Consider the following 17,297-nt stretch of genomic DNA (forward strand, 5'->3'; position numbering starts at 1 on the left):
GGTCAAACTAAAGGGCAAGAAAAGTCCAAGCAAAACAAAAGAAGGAATTAATTCATTGCTTCCCATTGGCAGGCAGGTGTTCAGCCATCTCCAGGAAAGCAGGGCTCCATCAGGCATAAGAGTTACTTGGGAAGACAAACGCTCTAACTCTGAACATCTCCCCCATTCCTCCACCAGTTTTTATTGCTGAGCACGACATCATATCCCTTTGGTCAGCTGGGGTCAGCTGTCCCGGCTGTGTCCCCTCCCAACTTCTTGTGCCCCCCCAGCCGCCTCGCTAGTGGGGTGGTGTAAAAAGCAGAAAAGGCACTGACACTGCATAAACATTGCTCAGCAATAACCAAAACATCCCTGTGTTATCAACACTGTTTACAGCACAAATCCAAAACACAGCCCCATACTAACTACTATGAAGAAAATTAACTCTATCCCAGCCAAAACCAGCACAGACAGATACCCTGGGAAGAAAGAGTATACAGATGCTGCCCAGTTGTGTAGGGATGGGGTCAGGAGGGCCAAAAAGCAGCTGGAGCTGACTGACAAACTGGTAACAATGAATGAGAAGGCTGAGGTACTCAACAACTTTCCTGCCTCGGTCTTCTCTGGCAACCTCTCTTCCCACACCTCTCAAGTGGATGGACCACAAAACAAGGACTGGGGGAGCAAAGTCCCTCCCTCTGTAAGAGAAGATCAGGTTCAAGACCACCTGAGGCACCTGAACAAACAGAAGTCTATGGGACCTGACGAGATGCATCCCAGAGTCCTGAGGGAACTGGCTGATGTAGTTGCCAAGCCACTCTCCATGATACTTCAAAGTCATGGCACTCAGGTAAAGTCCCTGGTGACTGGAAAAAGGGAAACATTGCACCCATTTTTAATAAGGGTAGAAAGGAGGACCCTGGGAACTACCAACCTGTCAACCTCACCTCTGTGCCTGGGAAGATCATGGAACAGATCCTCTCAGAAGCTATGCTAAGGCACATGGAGGACAGGGAGGTGATTCAAGACAGCCAGCATGCCTTCACCAAAGGCAAATCTTCCCTGACCAACCTAGTGGCCTCCTACAATGGAGTGACTGCATCAGGTGACAACAGAGTCATAGAATCATTTAGGATGGAAAAGACCTTTAAGATCATCATGTCCAAAAGAACTACTGATGTCATCTACCTGGACTTCTGCAAGGCCTTTGACACAGTCCCCCATAACATCCTTCTCTCTAAATTGGAGAGATACGGATTTGATGGGTGGACTGTTTGGTGGATGAGGAATTGGTTGGATGGTCACATCCAGAGAGCAGCGGTCAACAGCTCAATGTCCAGCTGGAGATCACTGACAAGTGATGTCCCTCAGGGTTCTGTATTGGGAACAGTACTGTTCAAAATCTTCATCAGTGACACAGACAGTGGGATTGAGTGCACCCTCAGCAAGTTTGCAGATGACACCAAACTGAGTGGTGTGATTGACATACCTGAGGGATGGTATGCAATTCAGAGGGACCTGGACAAGCTTGAGAAGTGGGCCCATGTGAACCTTATGAGGCTCAACAAGGCCAAGTGCAAGGTCCTGCACCTGGGTCAGGGCAACCCCCAGTATTAATACAGGCTGGGGGATGAAGGGATTGAGAGCAGCCCTGAGGAGAAGGACCTCAGGGTGCTAGTGGATGGAAAGCTGGACATGAGCTGGCAGTATGTGCTCATAGCCCAGAAAGCCAGCCGTATCCTGGGCTGCATCCAAAGCAGCATGGCCAGCAGGTCAAGGGAGGGGATTCTGCCCCTCTACTCTGCTAAGACCCCACCTGGAGTACTGCATCCAGCTCTGGAGTTCTCAGTACAAGAAAAAACACAGACCTGATGGAGCAGGTCCAGAGGAGGGCCACAAAAATGATCAGAAGGATGAACAAACACCTCTCCTATGAGGAAAGGCTGAAAGAGTTGGGGCTGTTCAGCCTGGAGAAGAGAAGGCTCCAGAGAGACTTTATTGCAGCCTGTCAGTACTTAAAGGAGGCTTATGAGAAAGATGGGGACAGACTTTTTAGTAGGGCCTGTAGTGAGAGGATAAGGGGTAATGGTTTTAAACTAAAAGAGGGTGGATTCAGATGAGATATAAGGAAGAAATTTTTTACAATGAGGGTGGTGAAACACTGGAACAGGTTGTCCAGAGAGGTTGTAGATGCTCCATCCCTGGAAACATTCAAGGTCAGGTTGGATGGGGCTCTGAGCAACCTGATCTACTTGAAGATGTCCCTGTTCATTGCAGGGGGGGTTGGACTAGATGACCTTTAAAGGTCCCTTCCAACCCAAACCACTCTATGATTCCATGATTTTAATCAAGTTGCAGGATTCGAGTTCATCACTGTGACTCTTCCCACTTCTTGCCAGCACCCCCTGAGGCTGAAACCTAGTCTCTGTCCAGAGAGGCTCAGCTGCTCCCAAAGGATTGAGCAGTCTCTCCCTCCCACCAGGGTTTCACCTGACCCAGACACTCCTTTTTTAAAAGGAAAAGCAGTTCTCTAACTGAGAACAAATAGACAGGTACCAGCCATCACCCCCACAATATATGAAATATTGCAGATATTATTCATATCAGAGATTCATCCTCTTCGGGGGCCCAAAGGAATATTGCCCAAGAAGCTTTAGTGACAGATTATCAAAAGAGAGAATGGGAAAGAAGTAATAAGTGTCAAATAGAAAGAGAGGGAGAAGGAATAATCTAACACCCCATCTTATTCCCAGAGGTTGATGATGGCTGTGAAAGTATAGGACAGATGAATAACACCATTGTACTAGAAAATGCTGGTCCCTCCGAGAACTAAGTGCTTAGATATTGCCTCATAGTGGTGATTTCCATTTCTAATCAGCCAATGACTTCAGCCCTCATTATCCATTCATTACATTTTTTACTGTGGTTTTTCTACCTTTACCTGTGCTCCCATCCTTGAAAGAACTTTCCATAAAGCCACTTCTCAGTGGAAACTTTTCTTGATGTAAAGCTTATAAAAACCTTAGCAATGGCTAAACAGGTGGTAGATATGGCTCCAGATGATCATATGGACAAATACTTTTTCTATTTCCTTGTGTTTGCCTGTGTCTGACTTTCAAAGGCCACAGGTTCTCTTGGCAAGGATGATCTTTTAGACAGTTTGTACACTGTTTAGCACAGTGGGACTATAATCTCTAGGCTAGAAAAGCTAGACAACTTTGCAATGCAAACATGTAATAACCACTATCACAGTACCAAGCACTGGTATGTCACGCCTCTTTGGCCTGTTACACCTACTTAGGCTGCAAAAGGTGAATGAAATCAGCTGGATGTCAACCATCACATATTATCATCCCACCCTGTGTAAACATTGCTAGAGGTAATCACTAAACCTCTGCAGAAATGCTGTGAGAGACTGAATTGTTATCTTGAGCTATTTGTCTCAAAGGTTGTTTGTTGTGAGAGACTGGACTGTCATCTCAAGCCACTCATCTCAAGGATTGTTTGCTGTGACTTATCCCAGAGATGGCTTGTTTAAGCAGAGCACTCCTCTGTCCATAAGAACCATTACCATGCCACTGAGGCATCCATGGGAGGAGACAGGCCAGAGCTGGAGAAGCACGCAGCAATGTGGAGATTAACATTATCATGGAAACTGTAGTCTTTGAGATAAGGTACTGGTTTCTGGTGTTGATCACGCAAAGGTCCTGTGATAGACAAAACCTGCAACGCATGAATAATGCATGAACAGTACGTATGTGCATGCATCATTGGACTATGCCCTATAAAAAACCGTTGAGACAAGCTGTGGTGCACACCCATCACCGAAGAATTGAAGACTGAGGACCAATGGGACGCCGCTGGTGGTGACTATTCTTGCAACTCTATTCCAACTGCTTGCTTGATTTCTGCCTTTTCTTCCATTCTATCTTATCACTACTATTTTCTACTTTTGATAAGAAAAGCTCTTTTGGGTATACAGGATTTGACCTCGTTTGTGTCTTAATCTCGCTCTTGGGATCATATCGAAACCGTCCCTGACATTGGATCAAGACAAATGCATAGTGACTTGTTTCTTTTTTCTTTGAAACAAATAATCTTAATACTTTTTTGGTGTGTAAAATATTACTAGTCCTAAACTGCTTGGTAGCTGGCATATTATAACTAAGAGAAACGAGCATTTGTCCTCCCCTTCCAGACATCTGACTGTACTCCCTCTCCAATTAGATATTCAATAAACATATCTCATAAAATTCCTTTTTCCTGCTTAGACTGAACATGATTAGAAGTGACTATTTTTAGTAAAATTTATCTTAGTGAAAGTACTAAGCCCCAAACAGCTGGAAATACCAATCTACCAATCTGATAACTTTTATAACCTTTCTAACAGACTTTCAATTGGTAGTCTGAAGAGCTTATTGTCAGCTGAGGACTTGTCTCCTATTGTTTCATTTTGGTTTTCCTCCACAGTGTCAACAGCTCAATAAAACAATGAGAAAGGTTGGAACCAAACAGTTTCAGTATTAAGCCCTGCTGATGTAAGTGGGGGTTTCTTGGTTTAACTTAAATGGAGAAGTGAAATTGGCTGTTACCCTTTTAAACTCTGTAGTGAATTTGGGGACATAACAATCCCAAGCAATAAAGATTATCAAAAGGAATGCAAATGAAAACAATATCACATCATTAGATCTTTAGGTATTAAGTTAAAGTAATTAGTCTTCAACTCATAGTAACTATACACAGCTCTGCTACAATGGTTTAATTAAACCAAATACCCACTAGATTCGAAGTCTTAATAAAGATGGAAAAGATCAAGGCCACAAAGTTTGAAAACTCTGAGAAAAGAATAAAACACAGGTGGACAGTGGTTCAAGTCTAAAAAAAGGTGCAGGAGAAATAAGTGACCAATTTTCTGTATCAGTAACCTATGAATCATGGAAGAGTAGCTATGGTTGAAGAGATGAATTGAATTTATGACCTTGCCTTGCTTCCAGATTCCACAAGAAGGGTTTCACCGCTCTTTTTTATCACAGGAAGAAATTTTTAATTAAAACAAAGCAAAACAAAACCCCAATAACAGCAATAGAAGTGAAAGAATGAAATTATGACTCGTTTCAGTTATTTCCTTGCTCTTTGTGGTGCACTGCATTGCCAACGTTTTTCAGTTTTGTAACCACCACAATTCTTTCACTGGCTTTGCTGGGAAGAGATAAAAACAATCTTTAAAATAAACATTTCATCCCAAGTTAGCCAAGGCAAAAGATAACTTCAGAGTTCTTAGACTAAGACAGTAAAAAAGCAGGCAACTATGGAAGTGGCAGAAGTTGGAACAGGGAAGCTTGCTGTAAGTACATTGATCAAAAGAGATACAGCAGCTACAGGGCACAGGCTATTATCTTTTACAGTCTGGTTTGTTTGTTTGTTCTTTTAATAGCAAGTGGATAAAAATCCCACTCATAAGTTCCCATATGTTCAGCCAGAGCAGAGAAATATGCTGCACATAGATCTATTTCTGAAAATGAGGCTTTTATTCTCTACCAAATTTTTACACCTTATCCAACTGTTACGAACCCTTGCAGATACCTACAGTGATGCTTCAGACACAGTCACACAGAACTGTATCTATGAGCATAGAGAGTAACATTCACGAACATATAAATGCCAAAAACTCTAAATGTGACCTGAAATTAACTCCCAGGCAACACACAAAGAGAATTCTCTCCATGTGGTCAAGTTTCTTTTTATTACTACCATCAGGAGTTTGCAGCTTACATTATAGTTTGTGGAAACCTACCTTTGTCCTCTAAACACTGAAAAAATCCACTCAAAAAAATCAAAGTGCTATTCTAACACTTAATTTCATATAGAATTATCTATTTCAATATGCTAAAAATGTTAACATGTATTACAAACTTTCCCATTCAACATCCTACTTATTTTTAATACTATTAAATAGATATAGTCTTTATATAAACCAGTGGTCCAATGTAACTTCACACATCACCAAATTACATATGTCCATCTTAGTATTTTATTTAATCAATTTTCTCACTACATTGTTTTGAATAGTTTTGGTTTGGGGTTATTTTTTTGGAGTGGTAGGGGTCAGGGTGGTCGTGGTGTTCTTTTTTTTGTATCTTAGTATTATTTCATTAGAAATCTTTACTACATATTCTGGCAGATTCTGTAACTATATTCATGGAACTACAATAAAATGAGTAAATTTCTATGGAGGTGTAAATCTATTCAAGTAGAGATTAGCTGTATTTATACAAGACAATTTTATGTGTTGTATATTCTTGTATTGGCTTGTAAGAGAAAGAGTACAAAGGTAGAATCGAAAAGGCTGTAAACATTTTGAAGAAATTACTGTATGGAGAAGGACAGAAAAAGTAACTCACTACTCAGATTCCTTAAAGTATGTATTTCATCTGGTTTACCATTTGGACTTCTACATACACTAAATTTTTCATAAAGGCTACACTTCTACACTTGCTAGCTAGGCATGAACCCAGCTAAAAGAGCATATCCTCAGCATGCATCAATCTAAAGAATTATTTTCTTTGTTTGTCAACAGATTTTAAAAGCACATTGTCCAGCCCATACATGAGATGGTCTCAACCAGCAAGATATTACTCTTGGGAAAATCAATGGATGCTTTTGTTGCCTTAAGACTATGCACAAGAACTCCTTAAGTTCAATTAATGACATTCACAGCTACATGCTATGCCATAAAAACTAAACTTTATACAAAAAATGAGCAATGCAAATGCTCTGTGTCCCTCTGGTTGCTGTTGTCTGGGAAACTTTTTTTTTTTTTAAAGTATGCTGTCTTTTTGCCTCACACTTTAATTCTTCACTTTTCTAGATTCCTTTAGTCCACCTCACCCTAAATAGCTCCTTTAGAAAGGAAGACATTTTAATGTCAGTTATACAGGAAACACATTCAAATCAGACTCTTGATAGTATTCAGTAAAACAGTACCCATTACCATGAATTGCTTCCCATACAGTAGTTGAAAAAATATTTGAATAATTCTGTCTCCCCAAACTCACAAAAAGTTTAACTATGCAGATACAGTAAAACTTCCTCTTGTTTTTCTTGTCATGAAATTAAAGCTAAAAAGAATACCTTTTATTTCTTATCCAGAACATTTAAATAGCAGGGATAAGCGGCTAGGCGCAATTCATTATGTTTAACTAGTAAGAGAAGTCAGTACTGTGTGTAGACTACAGTTCTGCATGCTGATGAATACTTCATCAAAAGAATTATCACTTAGCAAGATGGTGAGGGCAATATATCAATTATCAAAAATAACTGTATTCTAATCTGGGGCTTTGCATTATTTAACATTTTCTGACACAAAATATATCTCAACTCCCTTTTTTATTCTGTGGCCATTAATTCCCTGATGTAGAACACAAATGCCAATGACATAGCAAAACACTGCTGAGATTAAGAATTAAATGAAAATCAATGTTTCAGTTGGCTGAAAAACTAACCTCTCTGGCTTGCTGAACAGTAAGACTGAAAATACAGTCCACAGTTCCATTTCATGTACAAAATTATGTTTGGCAGGTTTTTTTCCCCAATTGTTTCAAAGGAAGCTCTGCTGAGTTGAAAAAGAAAGGTAAAGGAAAAAAATGCATGAAAACTGGTTTCAGTTTTACTGAAATAGATTAGAACATCTCTAGGTCAAGCATCACTTGCATTAGCACTACCTGACAAGCTACTTCTGCTGAAACTAACTTTGCATGCATAATTAATTATTCAGGCCTCTTTTTTCTTCTTTTCTGAATATTATTTGGATGCTAAATGGAGGAATTTATTCGTGTGTCCTGGTTAACAACTGGGGAATTACTAGAAAGTGGCAATTACATTAACTAACTGCAAATCTTATAAATCTCCATGACTGTCACTTACTCTGATTTTGACATGTCTGATATGACACTTTTTTCACTGGGAAGTGGAAATATAAAATCTTTTTTAGCCTGTAAAAGCTTTGTGCTCTATGGCTGAAAATCCAGCAATAAATTAGGTGCGCGTGACCCATCTCAAATCTCTGCAGAAGCTTCCCTGTAACATCCTTGAATGCAGATGACCTCTGGGGTTTGTACATTAGAGTTCTGTTTGAATTTGCTTGTTAATATGGTCCATAGGTTCTCTACACCTACGTATGAGAACTCCTCCCCTACCTTGTCCTCTTAAATAAAAAAAAAATTCTCATCAGAAATCTGCAGAGGAAGCCTTTGAGACACCACCGAGATAGTTTGAGATAACATCTAGTGGCATGAATTGGAGTGTACAGTTATATAGGAATACCCATTACTGTCAAATATGATGAGTCAGTGTAAGTGGCACTAATTTTAATGTTGCTAAATTCCCTCTTCTGATTTCCTCTTTATCACCTTGTGTCTAGGGATAAATAGTAATAGGAAATACACTCCATGAATGCACACTGCAAGCTAAAAAATTTAGGTTCATTGGAGGCCAGACTAACATTAAACAGCTTTCTGTAAGAGTGTATCATCAAACTGTACCATATTATCTCTGGAAGTAGCCTGTGGTATTAAGGAAGGGCTTAATTAAAAAGCCGGTTTAGTATATATGTGAACAAGGTAAATTCTACCAGATGGCAGAAAACTTGGATGTTTTGGCACTAGTTTAAACTTTCAGATGTAAAAAGCCGATGCTGAAATCCTGCCTTTTTTTAAATTTGATTTCTAGGTCTGCCTGAGGCATTACTTCAAAGCTATGCAAAACTTACACAGTACTGTAGACGTGCGCAGGAAAGAGTTGCTTTGCACCCCCAAATACTGCCAAAGCCTTATACTGAACACTGCACACCTCCACTGCTGCATTCCCTCCTTCATGTGAGACTGAGACCCATGTAAACTACCCTGAGAAGTAATGCTGCATATTTTCTAAACCAAAAAAAAAAGATGACTGGCCTCACCATGCTAAGGTTTGCATAGACACCTGTCCATTGGAGCTTCCAGAGCTTTGCTAGTCACCTGGTAAGTACCCTCGCTACCAGCATTATTGAAAAGCTGCTGAACATTAAGTTTCTATGTCAAATCCAACTGTGCATTGCAAGATCGATTTCAAAGCAGTGCGCCACGAAAGGCATCTCATAGACGTACTTCTGAAAAGATTTGCTCAGGGAAGCTATGCTGGAATGTCCTATAAACGCAGGCTCCAACTATTTTGCTTCCAAGTGGAGTTTGAGTGGAACTTAGGTTTATCCTTTTCCATTTTATCAATCATTTCTCCTTGCACTAAATCTATTTTCTTCTCAAGTAACATGTATTTTATCATAATGTACTTTGCATAAAATATCAGTGAAAAATTCTGCTTGCTTTGTTTTATCAGGATAACATCACTGGTTTAGGCAAGAATCTGCATGTACAGACCACTGACTCTACCACTTTGCAAGTAAAATTATATGGATTCAGCAGAATGAAATCCTGCACCAACACATTTCCCTAAGAATCACCTATTTTCCCTCCATGCTCTAATTTTTGTCCCTTTCCCCATAACATGAAAGCATATTACAAATAATTCCATATGCTTTGAACAATGCAAAGACTGTTTTATCCTTCCCAAGCATATGGAAGTATATATCAAAATGTTAGCAAAACTGTATTATGTTCTTAAACACCTTTAAGGGAACACAGTGCACTTTTGTAAATCCCATACAGAAAATACATGTAAAATTACATTCTGACCTAAGAAAATCACAAGCAAAAACCCCCTCTGAAGTTCTGCTTCATTGTTCCATGAAGGACTGGAATCCTTCTGCACAAACAGTACATTGAAGTTGCATAATTTTTAATAAAGTAATAAAGGCAAATGGCACATGAATAAAATATTAATAGCTAGATGTGAAAGATAGGCTTATAAATAAATATAAATATTTATGTACTTGTATCTGACTAGAAAGATAGTTAGTGAACAAATTACTAGGGAAATAAAATTCTATATTTTTGTGATGTTTAACATAACACAAAAGGAACAAGAACAGCAGTACTTCTAGAAACCATTCTGTTGATATAGATATTATCACTACTGCTGATTTTAAACTATTATCTTTATTGTGTTTGCTGCACTGGGGTACAAAGAACACAGTTCCTACAGTGAAGCAGTAGCTTTCAATTTTTACATTTTGTCACAGAGAAAATTTACGCCATCCGTAAAGAACTTGTTTATTTTATTACCGCTACACTACATGGCAGAGGATGAAGTTACTCAAATTATTTTGTTACATATCTTAATGTGGGTACTGTGGAAGAGTTTCTTGAATTAAGCAACTCGGCTTCCTTGAGATGTGCTTTCTTATGTAGTCAAGTTTTGATAAATCTCTTAAAAAAAATTTTGAACTGCAAGGCAGCTCACTAAGGACAGTTTTTTCCATGCATCGTCTTTGCAAAAAATGCCATTTTTAATGAAGTTTTCTAGATAACATAGATGGATATTGAAAATAACTCAAATAATTTCAAGGTTTGTTTTCATTAGAATATACACTACTTTTCACATAACCATCGTGTTCACTCATTCATACGTATTTCTCTTTATTTTCTGCCCCTTCTGTTTTCTTTATTTTCAGGCCCTCCACAGAAAGCAATCTTAGTAACATCAGAAAGGAAAATCTCCATCTTCCAGCTAGGAAGCATGAGATTTCCCACATCAAGTTGAGCCCTCTGCTATCAGAGGCAAACCCCATTATGTACTTTCATCCATAGTCAGATACTCCAGTTGCTAGTGGTAAACGGTGGCTTCAAATTTGCAAAATTAGATGCTATTCCGACTCTTTTCTACACAGCATTTCAAATGTTAACTTTATTTCTAATAGTGCTTTCTACCCCACTTCTAACACCTGAATGTTTTGGTCTTTTTAAGCTCATTTGCTTTAAAAAGAAAAGAAAAAGAGAAGAAAACAAAAAAGACATTTTCAGTTCAGCATGTTCTGAAGCTTGAAAAATACAGATGTAGAACACTGAAGCTGTTGGTATAATTTTCTCAAAAAAAAAAGGTAAAATTAATACTGGAGTACTAGAAATACATCCATGGTAAATTAAGGTGCCATACTCAAGAAGGTTTTTCCTGTCAGTTCTTTGCTGGAAACAGCACTATGCAGTTCAGCTTAAACTTGCCTTGTATGCCAGGAGCTCCCACCTTTTAAAAGATCCTGTCAAGAAACTACTGATGCCTTTTCTCCACTCCTTACTTCACCTACTTGCACCACCTTGATCTGACACACAAAAAGAATGACACAAACATTTCCGATTATGCTTTTGGGCAACTTATGTGTGTTGCCTTCAAGAGAAGATGAATTTGGTTTGCAATAATTGATCAGCTTTGCTGTGAAGTACATACTTAATCCTTTTAGCAACTAAACTCTGTCAGGGGCTGGAAATGCCCCACTGTTCACACCCTTAATCAAGGAATTACCATTTATTGGTAAGTTTTATGTTGTGAATTCCAGAAGAAGGTTCTCTGCTGTCTGAAAGCACATGAGCACATCACGATGGTTCCCCAACCATGAAGTACAGTTTCTAGTATTTAAGGTTAATGAATATTTTCTTGGCTTCTGATTATAGTTCTTAACTTTAGTATTTTATTAACACATATTTGAGGTGGTTGTGGTTTTATTTAATTTCATTTTTTGGTAAATGTACATACTTAGGTGTGTAGTAAAAACCCTATCTCTTCCTTCAATACGCAAATTATTTTATCTTGGTGAATAACATCGTTAGCATTAAAATATGATTTTTTAATAACATCATGAAATAAATTAATTTTGATCTTGTTCCAGAGCATTTCACAAGCAACCTCAAATTAGTTTCACTGCTAAACACCAAATAGACTGGTAACAATTATTATTATTAAAGAACAGGTTTATGTTGTTAAACAGCATACTTTTTGAAGAACTACTACAAAAATAATCAGCTCCAGACGGAGTAATTTATATGCCTGAGATGCTTATACTTCCAGAGCCTTTACTTTAGATTTGAGCTTGGTTTGGGGGGTTTGGGATATTTTTTGGTTGGTTGGGTTCTTTTTTTTCTTTTTTTTGGGGGGGGTTGTGTGGTAATTTTGCTTCCTGCCTCCTCAATTGCAACTTCTAATTCCCCTAAGGTGAACAGCGAAAAATGAGTAATTTAAGCACGTAAATATATCTGAAGTTAGACAATACAGTATTTACATAATTTGAAACAACAAATACAATGAGATTATACAGTACATGTATTTTAGATTTCCTCCGAGTCAGGATAATTTTCATTATATTTTTCAAGTTTTCCTTTCAGTTATTTTCAGTTTGTCATCACAATAAAATGTTTCTTAAGGAAGTGCATTAACTGTATGAAATGGAAACGTAAAAACCTAGGGGCACAATTCTCTTTTTAATAAATATGACTGCATTGCCAATATGTTGCAGAACGTTTCTGCAGCCAGCAGTAATTCAATTTTGATTAATCATGTCCTGGATAAGAACTTAAGCTAGCTGATTTCAGCCTAACCTTTGGAGGAAACCAGGCATTTTCAATGACAGTTGCCACCCTGGAAAAGTATGAGTATTTAGCATTTCTCTCTCTGATTCAAATCCATCTGTTGCTTGTAGAGTACTGAACCCTTGTACTGTGGAGATCTTGATGAACCTCAGCCTAACAAACACTATCCATAAGGTTGGCATGCATATTAACTGAGCTTTTTCACATTCCCAAAAGCCTTCCCAGCCCCACGTGTAATAATATTAAAAATACAGAATCCCCATGAATTCCCTGGCTGAAAAAGTGAGGTATCTGGCAGATGATGAGATATCTACTAGAACCCTTATGGATTTATTCAATTAAAAACAATACTATGAGATTCTTACTAAGGTCTGTGAGGAGAAGGAATTCTATTTGGGATAAGCAACAAAGTGCTTTAGGTTTAAAAACCTTAATTTGTTCGATACATGGTAGAAGATTAACACCTTTGCTGCAGTACAACTGTTTTATGCTCTTAAGTAAGTGGACTGCGGAAAATGCAACACCTGCTCTGATTATTTGCAGATCGGGTGAACCTGTCTGTTCTGATAGTGGGAAAACTGATAAATTCTAGTTCATATCTTACAAGATAAAACAAAAATGTAAACTGGCAAGGAAATCTCCTCGCCAAACACTCCAATTTGAAAGAAACAAAGAGATTTAGTAATTCACTCCATGGATTTAATTTTGCAAAGAACCTGAAAAAGAAAAGTGCCTTTTTAAATCTTTTGATGTGGCTCAAACTCCAGAGAATGAGACATGTTGATGTTTACACAGTTCAGCAGTGAATGGCCTCTATTACACCAAAGATCAAGAAATTTATCTGAGCCTTGGCTGAAGTACAGGTAGAACACCACAGAAAATTTGAGCCATACCAAAACTAAGGTCCAGTACTGCCCAGAAGTAATTTGAGTTCCCAAACCTCTATGCTTCCCCTGCATCCGTAACTCTAGCTGTACTCATTTCAGGAGCAGCTTCTGTTAGAGAATATGTAAAAGCTTTAGGCAATCAACAAAGTAAACATCAACACTGTTGTTAAGAAGATGAACATTATCCCTTTGTTAGATGAGGAAATGAGACCCACAGCATTTTAAGTCATGTCACATTCACAATGTCACCTGCAGCTGAGGACAAGCCTTTGTTACCACGTTTTTGCTCCTTATGGAACCAAATCATTCAGTCCTAGTGAAAACATGAGAGAACTCCGCGTAGACAACCATTGCAGAATTATCATTTTTAGGTGGTCAGTACAACGGCGCTGCATAATAAAATCCTAGTGGTAGGATCCCAGCTGCTTTCACCACTGCTGTCCTTCCATCTCTTTTACTGAACAAAACAAAACCACCTCCGTTCTCTGTTTCCACTGTGCCTGAATGCTTTGACACACAGCTCATGTTCTCCCACCCGGAAAGATAGATAAACACAAGCCTCTTATGTTGGTTACACTGTCCTATCTTGTTCTGACAGACATCCATGCACAGACTGTAAGGTCTCCTTCTGCTAGTTCCTGGCCTAAAAGTTGCATTTGGAAATAAAAGAAATGAAATGTAGAAATGAAGAGTAGGTTGAGAGTGGCTGAGGATATACAGCCACATACATCTGTTCCTGGCAAGAGAGGAATACGGTATCTCCCCCAGCTTCCAGAAACTCTGCTTATCTGTTGCACAATACTTAGTTGGGAGGCTTAGGCCTTTCCAACAGTTCTGCACCCAAATCCCCCCAAAGGGTAGATGGAGTGGGTTTTTTTAACTTCTTAATGAGGAAAAAGCCAAACAATTGTGAATTTGCCTCAGGTACTTCATGGAATAAGAATGACAAAATACACACTCAGATTGCAGATAGTATGAAAGAAAGATCAATTAATAGCCAGATGTGGAATATTATAATCTATTCACATGAAAATAATGATGTGTAGTCTGATGTCTTCAGATATTTACCAGATGCCTCTAATCTTTCTATATTGACACTGAGTTAATCCTCCCACTTTCGCAGAAGAAAGCTACTCTTCCAACAGCAACAACACTGACTTCCTGGATATAAAGTCATACGTAATTTATATAATTTTCTCAGGTAAATGTACAGGCTGGAAAAGCTGTAACTTGACTCATCAGAAGCAGCCCACTTTTTTATCATTCAAGTCACCAATTCTGCATGGTACATACACAGTTTGGGGAGCAGAACGAGGTGTATGACAGGAAAAGACTGTTATACAGCTCCTTTTCCTGTGTGTTGGACCGCTTCACGCTTTGCTATTTTAACCGACTTGCTGTAAACCTACTCATTAAACGGGGTCAGGTTTATAGATAAAAAGAGAGGCAGAACCAAAAGGAAAGTAGACACCAAATCACTCCCCCCCACCCCTGCCTTTAGCATTATATGAAGTTGTGTGTGCATCTGCATGTCTCTCACTGTTCTTGTATTTTGTTGCAGGTAGCCTGTGGGATCACTTGGGTTCAAGTACTCAAGGGTTAAAGGGCAGTGGAGGGTGGGTGAGCAGAAAATAAGAATCTTTGAAATAACTCCAGACAAACCTATTAAGAAACATCATCAACATTCAAACATAGCCCTGATAGATGTAACTGTGTTTTTCAAGTGTATTTGTCTGTAATTTTGGCTACGTCATTTACTCACATATCTCATAAATCTCTACTAAAGCTTTGATAAGGGATAAGTTGGGTTTTTTCCAATAGCAGAGATGTTTTTACAGTAAAGTAACAGAGTTACAGAATTTCTTCACTTGAGGAGTTATGGGGGGGTAAAAGAAACTTTACAGACATGGGAGACAGAGGAGAGTATTACAAAAAAAGACAACAGAGATGTTGTTTTGATGGATAAAATAACCATCTTATTGAACAGCATGGAGAACAACTAGCAAGAAAAGTTTCAGAAATAAGTAGAACATTTATTTTTGCTGTTAGGAAAAATTAAACTAGAATACACACCCTACTGATGGGGGGGAGAAAAAAAAAAAATCAAGAAGTGATGAATGATCGAGTTTCCTCTCATGTTTTCCTTTTTTTTTTTTCAAATTAACTCTTCTTAAAAAACTGGGAAACAAAGGACAGTTATTTTGCATTCAAATATAAATAAAGTCATTCTGTAGCCACAGAGAGAGTGTTTTGTTCTTTTACTCCAGATCTGAATTTTAGACATTAATGCACAGTCACAATAAAGGCTGTTTTGGAAGACTTTTCTTTAGCTGCAAAATCTGCCTTGGACGTTTTAAGAAGTCTTACCTTTTTTTTTACTCCACTGAAAAAAATGTACTTAACATATAATACTACTATGTTATAAAACTGCAGACATTTTTGAATTCCAGTAGAATTTCTGTTTAGCTTTTGATATTAAATACAACCTAGTCACATGCTGTTAATATTGGTTTACATCAGCAAGCTAGAGCTCAGGCCCCTAACTGGTCCAAGTATCAACCAGGAAAAAATAGTTAACAAATCTATTAACATTCCATAATTTATTTTAGTTCATTATACACTGTATTATATTATTATATTGTAATTTTATTTTTTGCTTTGAATACAGCCAGCTAACCTTTTTCTAAACTCCAAGGAAATTTGACGTCCAGGTTTTTTTCTTCTTTTTTGACAAAAATTGTCTGAGACTGTATGAGTTTCTAGACTAATTTTTTTCCAGTCAGTTTTAAATTACCAGTACCTTGAGTACTTAGATCAGTAGGTGATTACAGGAAGATAAGGAAGACAGCACTGCAGGTGATTTCCTGGATCATTACTTCCACAGTTCCGTTATTATTGGCAGAGCTGCTCAACAAATAAAACTGATTATCACACATATATTACACATAGTTATGAGTGCTCAACCATTAAACTTTCAAAAGGAAAAAAAAAAAGTCCTTAAGTTTGACTTGCAAATATGAAGGCTAATATTTTCAAATTAATCCTGACCACTGAAGTCCCCAGGAATTTTTCATTTACTGCAGGGGGATCCAGATTGTATTCTAAATTAGATGAATGCAAAGCACACTCTCCCCATACAGAAGAATTGAGAAATTTTGGTTATGCTTTTTACAAAGTTTCCATACACCTTCAACAGTTTCTATGAGGAAAGTAATAGGGTACAAAATAGGAATATATGTTTTGAGCCCAGAAGAATTAGGCAATGAGTTTGCATTAGCATACATGCTGCTGAGCTTCTTATTTCAAACTACAGAATTAAACCTTTTCTTTAGAATTGATCTTTTATTGAATCAGAGAAAGTGCAAGAACACCAGTTACAGTGGGATTTCTGATATATGAATCAATGGCAGCTCTAGTCCAGTTGCCTTTTGTGAAACAGTTAGCATGAGAGCTATCTGCAGAAAATAAGTTTGCATTCCCTTTGTGACTTCTCTGTCCTACCTATGAATTTCAAAGGAAAGTTTATCTTTTTAATTTTATTCTCAGAAATAGGTCACAGTGACTTCTAGAAGGCTTAGCATTAAGAAATCACTTTTCCTTTAGGAGATACAAATCTTAATGAAGAGAGCCAAAAATGTCTTACTCTTTAGAATAGGTTTATTACTGATTTATCAGTTCATTATCCTCCTAATTTCCCCATTTATAAATCTGGAAAATCTGATTAACTCTTGGACTATCCTCATGTCACTGTCTACACGATATTACATTAAATCCTCTGATGACTTGCTAAGATCATTTCCTTGACTTTCCTGAACTCTACAGATATTTTACATGCCCTGAGGTAAAAAAAAAAAAAAAAAAAAAAAAAAAAATATAGTGTAGATTCAAGGCAAATGAACCCTGAAACTATTTAACACCA

Source organism: Buteo buteo, chromosome 20 (genome assembly GCF_964188355.1).
Source record: "Buteo buteo chromosome 20, bButBut1.hap1.1, whole genome shotgun sequence".
NCBI classification, from domain to species: domain Eukaryota; kingdom Metazoa; phylum Chordata; class Aves; order Accipitriformes; family Accipitridae; genus Buteo; species Buteo buteo.